Raw genomic sequence first — 7,738 nt, 5'->3', positions numbered from 1 at the left:
TTAAGTCTATTGACAATACTTTTATCTTCAAATTTCTTCATTTGTTGTCTACTTTTCACCATATTTTAAAAATCAAGTCAAATTTTGAGAATTGAAAAAAGTAGCTTTCAAAAAGTTGTTTTATTTTTGAAATTTGACTAAGAATTCAACCAAAAAAGATATAAATTATTGTATCAAATGTAGATGAAATAGACTTAATTTTAAAAAACAAAATGATTGTCAAACGGGATCTAAAGTTTAGATCATTCAGTTGATCTATTATCACACAAGTTCTAATTTATTGTATTAATATGATTTATTGTTTTGTTTAATAGATGTTCACTTTATATACTAATTTTTTGAGAGATTGATATCACATGGATTTAGAAGTCGCATTCGGAAGCATGAAAATTGTTCTCTACTAAAACAGTAATTACAAACTCTCTCACATAAATATAACTTTTTATTGATCCATTAATGCATTGAAATATTAAGGTTAATATGGATCCATCTCTATTTCCCCCTCCTTACTCACATAAAAAAATTAAAATATTTTGAAAAAGAATTGACTACCTGGCAACTTATGATTAGATAACTAAATAAAATGTACAAAGAAGACGTCACATAAGTATTTTTCAATTTGAAATTTCTTATAAGTTTATCATACTTTCAATTCTTTTGAATAGAACTCATGAAGAAGACGTGGAAAAATTAAAACGAAAGAATTTTGAATTAAATTCACATGTCACTAGAGATTTCTTTTTGGTCTTCATTTGTCGGTGTGGTTTCTTTATTACTAGTATATATATATATATATATTGGCCACAAGTTTTTAAAAGTTCAGTAGAAGGGGATTTGGTTCTATAAAATGGGAAGACTTTTGAGTCTTCCATTCTCTTCGTTTCATTTAGCTGACCAATATTTTAACTTTTACTCAGACTAATTGAATGCTTGAATACGACTCTTATAACTATTATTCAATATTTAATTGTTATTTATTGTTCTTGAAAGAAATAAATTCTTTTTATCTTTTAAGATACTAATCAGATAGAACAATTAATATGAAATAACTATTAGACGATAATCAAATAACAAATTAGTATTATTAGTAATAAAATAACAATTAGATCGACAACAATCAGATTTCAAATTTGATGTATTATCTAAAACCATTTCTAGAAATTTTGTAAGAAGTCCTCGAACATTAGCCACAACAAGTTGAAGAGGCAAATGATATTCAATATGAGAATTAGAAGGTAAATTATGACTCTTTCCAGAGGCACACGCATGATTTAAGTACACTTCTAACAATATTCAAGGTAGAATGTCCCAATCTATTATGTCATCTTTCTAGAGTAGAAGAGATGGAACGTTGAGAGATATAAGTATTTGTATGAAAAAGTTGAGGTTCGGTAGCTAAGGAAGAACAACTACCAACTTTAAAATTCTGAGATTATGCTTTTTTCACGTTGAAGTTGTATTGTCCATCAAGAAACTTGCCTTCGAGAAGAATTTGGTCATCGAGATCCTTCCCAAAACAAGAAGGATGAAATTCAAAGAAAAAATGGTTACCTTTGACAAATTGACTGGCACTGACACTAATGAAATTCTTGGTAGTATTAGGGATATGAAGAAAAAATTTAGAAAAAATGGTTAACTTTAACAAATTGATTGACACTGACACTAATGAGATTCTTGGTAATATTAGGGATATAAAGAAAAATTTTAAGATGAAAGACTGTTTGAAAAAGATTGAGAAGAAGATTAAAAAAAAATAAGCCAATATTAGGGTTGGCAAAAAAAAAAAAAAAAAAAGAAAACAAAAAGTGGGTCAGGTCCCCACGGGGTCCTGACCTGATCGGATTGAGGAATCCCCAGTTTGATTGGAGATGAGAGTTAAACGGGGAACTACCGCCCTGACCTTGACCCCAATTAATTTTTTAATATATATATAAGTTTTTTTTAGCCTATATATAGAGAGAGAGGTTTTTTAAGGGAAATTTGTACGGATGACCCATTTTTAAAAAATAATGTCAATTGACCCTCTGTTGACAATATCGCCATAACAAATTACATAAATTACCCTTACCTCTTCGTCTTCTTACCCTTTTACTGAAAACCAACCAAAACTAAAAACTCTTCATTTAAATTTCCCAAGCGTAACAGCTTCGCATCGCTCATAAACTAAAAACTCTTTAGAATCCATCATTTGGGCATGCAAACGATTCCATTGCCGCTGACAAATCAAATCTAATCAGTAAATCTTTCAATCTTTGCCTGAAAATGTCTTAAACTGACCGGTAATGGGGCTTTGTGGGTCATTATGGGTTTAGAAATATTGTGAACCTATGATTTTTTATTTGTTTTTTTGGTTTTTGATGTGTTCTGTGGTTGAAGACGAGTAAAAAGAGTTTGTGAGCGAGATAAGTGAGAGTGAAATCGGCGAGAGCGATACTAGAGAGAGTGACACCTGAAAGGGTGGGTCGTTCTGAAGTTTAGAAATACTGTGAATCTATGGTTTTTTTTTTTTTTCAATTGTTATGTGGTTGAAGACGAGCAAAAAGAGGAAATGTAGAGCGAGATTAAGTGAAGTTACTAGGATGAGCGCCGCGGCAGAGAGAACGACACCAGACAGAACGACACTAGAGAGAGGCCGGATACCAATTGAGTAGCGACACTAGAGATAGCGCGATACCAGAGAGATGCGATTTACCATGAGAGAGCGATACCAGAGATGAGAGAGGAGTGTTACCAGCGAAGAGCGAAGCCAGCTGAGAGCAATATCGGCTCAGAGACTTACAAGTAGAATGTTTTTTTATAAATTTTTTTTTCTAAGGAGTTTACTAATTGAATCTTTATATATTCATGCAGGAATGATTTCAAAGGTTAACACGTTTCAGATACCCTGTTAGTCTAATTATTTCTCTGGTCAAGTTAATGAGCTTGGCCACTTGCTAATGCAAACATGAGTTGTGAAGGAGAAGCTTACCCCAATGGCAGTTAGAGATGTTCATAGGAGAACAATTTTGGCGATTTTAAGAATTAAGGCACAAATTGACATGGTGTTTAACAGCCGCAATTATCCTCATATGTGTTGAGAGAAGTGAAGTAGAGGACGAAGATTGCTGACTAATTCATTTCTCTGGTTTGTGGAAGTCGGTCAACTTTCGAAGGATGAATTTTTTCGTTGGATTGACTAGATCTGTGGCGATCCCCTACGCGAGTGTTTGGATCAGAATGAAAGTCCTCGTAGATGAACTTCTGCCAATCAGTATTTTGATCTTGTCACTGTTGCAGTCTGTGCAAGGTTTGCATATACTATCATTTATATGTCTTTCGTGTTCGTGAATTCATCATTTATTTACCAATTTTGAAGGGTTCCATGGTTGAATGAGGAGTGACAAGTTCCAAAAAAAAAAACCCATCCCATCACGGGATCGTCGATACCACTGATGCAATAGCCTCAGATACTCTCATCCCCCATGTAGAGCCTTAAAATACCACCACTTCACCTACTCCCATCCCCTCTCTAGAGCCCGATACCACAACATCACCCACTGATGTCAAACCTATAGAGACCGACGTCCCACAAACAGAGGCTGACATATTTGACTTACTCACCATGCCACATACAGAGGCCGATATGTCTGACATCTCAAAGGCCGACACTTTTGGTATTGTTACAACCATAGAAAGAGTTACATTGGTGAGTAATTTATTGATCAGTAATCTTTGTTTATATTGTTATATTTCTTGATGAGTAATTTTTGGTTATTTTTTTATGTAGGAATCTCAAAGAACTACTCATAAGAGCAAAGTTGTTGATAAATATACACCTCCAACTCAAGTAAAGAAGAAAAGTGTGGTAAAGTATCCTTTCCCAGGTGTGCCTACATCACTATCCAGAGTGATTGTCACGTACAACGTAGCACATGATGTTCCACTTAATATCTATACAAAAATGATGGGCTGGATCTCATATGTGAATACTGATAACGAGGTTCGAGAGAATTCCTTTAAACCACTTGCCAAGCAATTTTTCAAGGAATTGATTGAACCGAGTTCGTGGATCGAGTGCGATGTAAGTTTCCTAGTCTTGACTTCTTTACAGTTGGATATCTTGTACTTTTACTGACATGGTAATTTTTTGTGTAGACCATAAATACTTTATTTCATTTTATGAGAAAAATTTTATACCCGACCTGATATGTGCATGCACAAGTTCACCATCTTGCCAATTGGTGTAACGATAAATTTTGAGATATTTTGTTGTCCAGAGTTATTTTACTATGGTATATTTCATTACTTAACTTCTCATTTTATTTGGCATGGTCACCTTAATGCTCGTGGCGGGGTATTTAAATGAATAAAGAATAAGATGAGACTAGAGGTTGCCCTAGCATAGGAGGATGAAGACTACGTCACCAGTAAATTTGATGTCAAATGGGCAGAAGTGGATTTCGTGTATATGGCAATGAATACCAGTGAGCATTGGATGGTCCTTGCAATGGACATTAACAAAGGCCATATATTCATGTTCAATTCACTTCCTCATACACACCAATGACAAAGTTGGTGAATTGGCTGGAGCCATTGACTGTCACAGTACCATCCCTACTTCACTATTATGACGTGGATCATTCAAAACCAGACCTATCCACATCCCATTGGAAAATCTTGCGACCTATGAACGCCGATATATAGCACGGGTCGCTTGATTCTGGCATCTTTGTAATAAAATTACTATAACATTTTGTGACTGGTGATGATCCATCCGCAATCACTCAGGAGAAAATGAGTGAATATAGAATGCAGTTACGAGTCAATTGTGGGCGAAAACTCCATATTTTTTATGCGTATAAAACATGTATTTTTTATTTTGTTTTTTGTGTATGTAAAAACATGTATTTTTTATGTATCTAAGACATGTATAAAATAATTTTATCAAAGTTCAAAGTTCAAAGTTCAATATTATACATTTTATCAAAACATGTATAATTGAGCTACTGTTTCTTCATTATATCAATGGTATATAAAACATTATATCAAAGTTCAAGGTTCAAAGTTCAAACATTGAGAGAGCGAGATTTTGAGAAAGAGCGAGATGAGAGCGCGAGATTTTAAGAGAGAGCGAGATGTTAAGAGTAAGCGAGATTGAAAGAGCGAGACTTTGAGAGAGCGTGAGATTGAGAAAGCGAGACTTTGAAAAAATAAAAAGTATGTTACAAGATGAAGATTTCTATAATAGAAATACTCCCGCTTGTTATTGTTTTTTGTTTACTCCAGCTTGTTATTGTTTTTTGTTTATAGAAAATTGAAAATTGCTTGCACCTTGTTTTTGTTTACAGAAAAAATAGAAAGTATAAAAAACTTATCTTTAGGGCCTGATCAATGGTATTTATAACACATACCCACAGACCGCTACAAGATAAAGTTAGTTATAAACTAAACTAGATGACAGGTATTTGTGTCACGGTTTCTGGCATTTTCAGTACGTCGCACGGTTTGTGAGCGATTCGCTACAATTTTGGCGGTTATGCTCATAATTCCCACACCGACCACATTTCATTTGTCTACAAAATTCTCCTTTGAATGGTATTCTTCTCACTCTCCATCACTCAGCTTGGCCACAAACTTTGGAGGAAGGATAGTCTCTTCTACATATCCAGGAGCTCTCTTCCATTCAGATATGTGCCCAAGTAGATTTAAAGGCTCCACATACGCTCATTAGAGAGTCTACTATATAAAATCGACTGCAAAGACTCTAAATGAGTATATTTCGTTCCTTGGCAGAAACAATTGTATGCGAACATGGGATACTAAGTGAGTCGAATTTCTTACACGTGCATTCCTTCGTGTTAAGATTCACAAACCGTCCAATCGATTATCTCGCACGTGGACTCGATAACAATCAATGGGCTCAACCCGATATCGTCTACCCTCATCGGTCTCACTTGCCAATTGGGTTTCACAGTAGTCAGAGTGCAATGTCGTTCGAGATGTCCAGTAATTCCTCCGATTGTAGAACCACGATTGAAGCATTCCTCTAACATGTTCAATCAAGCATACTATAGGCAATAGTTGATATTCTTTAGTTAACCAATTGAAACATTCTGCACTGTTGAACGTCATGTTGTCATATTTTCGTTCTATTTGGTAAACCCATGCCCACCTTTGAAGACCGATGTCTTCCAGATATTTCGTGACAGCACCGTCTCGAAAACTATGGAGTTTGTCCCATTTTGTTTGGAACTCTGTCATGCGAAATGCCTTTGCTGCATCTCTAAATATCCCAACAACCGTACTATATTTAAAGTTTGTAATAAGATTTTGTTCTATGTGCCACGTGCACAATCCATGAAATGTCATGGGAAAAAAATGCACAAATAGCATTGCTGATATATACCATCCAATCAGACACAAACACCAGATTATCGGGTTCTCCGATATTGCATTTCAAGTTCGACATAAACCATTTCCATGATCGATCGATTTTGTTGTCCACTATTGCATATGCTAGTGGGTATAATCGATTGTTCCCGTCCATAGAAATCGTAACCAACATGGTGCCTTTGTATTTTCCTTTCAAGTGCGACCCATCAACAGTCATCACAAGCCGACATCTTGCAAAACCTCTAATATAAGGCCCTAATGCCATAAATATATACTTGAAATACACCTCATCTTCAAGTTTGATCTCAAACACTGTATCCGAATTCTCTATTTTTAACGCTTCTACATAAGCATGTAGCATGGAGTATGAGTATTCTAGAGTACCTCTAGTGAGATCATATGCGGCTTACCTTGCACGCCACGCTTTATCATAACTTATGTTCACACCATAATCTCTCCTCATATCCTCAACGATACGACAAGGTTTATAAATACATCATATTCCTGTAAACTTATCTTTAATCAACTGACCAACAACCATAGCAATTGCTTGTTTATGGTCGTGATTCAGAATTCCAATGGAACATGTGTGCGATTTGCAGTACTTTGTGATCTTGAATATATAAGACCCTCCCATTTTCATTGCACGAAGACTCCACTTACAAGTCTCCCCAATACATTTGACAGTGAATAAAGATTTGGTTGACTTTCTAACCCTAAATTCAAAATTTTTGTTGATAGACAAAATAGATAATCACATTTTCAAGTCCTTTTTACTAAAAAATAGTTGACCAACTTCAACATCCTCTGTCCCAGATGAAGAGGTACTAGGTATAATCAACTCTGCCCTATGACTTGAAGACACAGATGATGGAACCATTGAAGCTACTGTAGAACATCGCACATCTCCATGATCACAATCCATTTCATTCAATCCTGTTGGTTGCTCATTAACATCCATTGAAGGACCACAACTTTTCTCTGGATGACCACAATCCATATAATCAAGTCTGATCTCTCATTACCAACAACTGAAGTATCGCCGAATTCTGAATTCAATCTTGCTGGATTAGTGCGGTCGTTGTCTAGTGATAATGTTGATGGTATAGTGTTAGTAGACAATGGAATATCATCCTCTTCCCGACGAAACTGATATGATTCCTCGTATTGTTTGTTCACAGTCGCATCATAACTCACATTTCCAAACCCCATTCAAATATTTTCGTCCTGATTTGATTTCAGCGTTACAAATAACAGAAGTCTACTAAGCTCTTCTTGGAAAAGAAGGAAGAAAACATCATCATCATTCCTTATGTATTGTGGAGGGGCTTCATATTCAAGCTTATGTTTAATTCTCAGTATAAGA

The sequence above is a fragment of the Benincasa hispida genome, chromosome 1 (assembly GCF_009727055.1).
Source record: "Benincasa hispida cultivar B227 chromosome 1, ASM972705v1, whole genome shotgun sequence".
NCBI classification, from domain to species: Eukaryota; Viridiplantae; Streptophyta; class Magnoliopsida; order Cucurbitales; family Cucurbitaceae; genus Benincasa; species Benincasa hispida.
The sequence above is the reverse complement of the archived record's forward strand: the minus strand, read 5'-3'. Positions refer to the sequence as shown.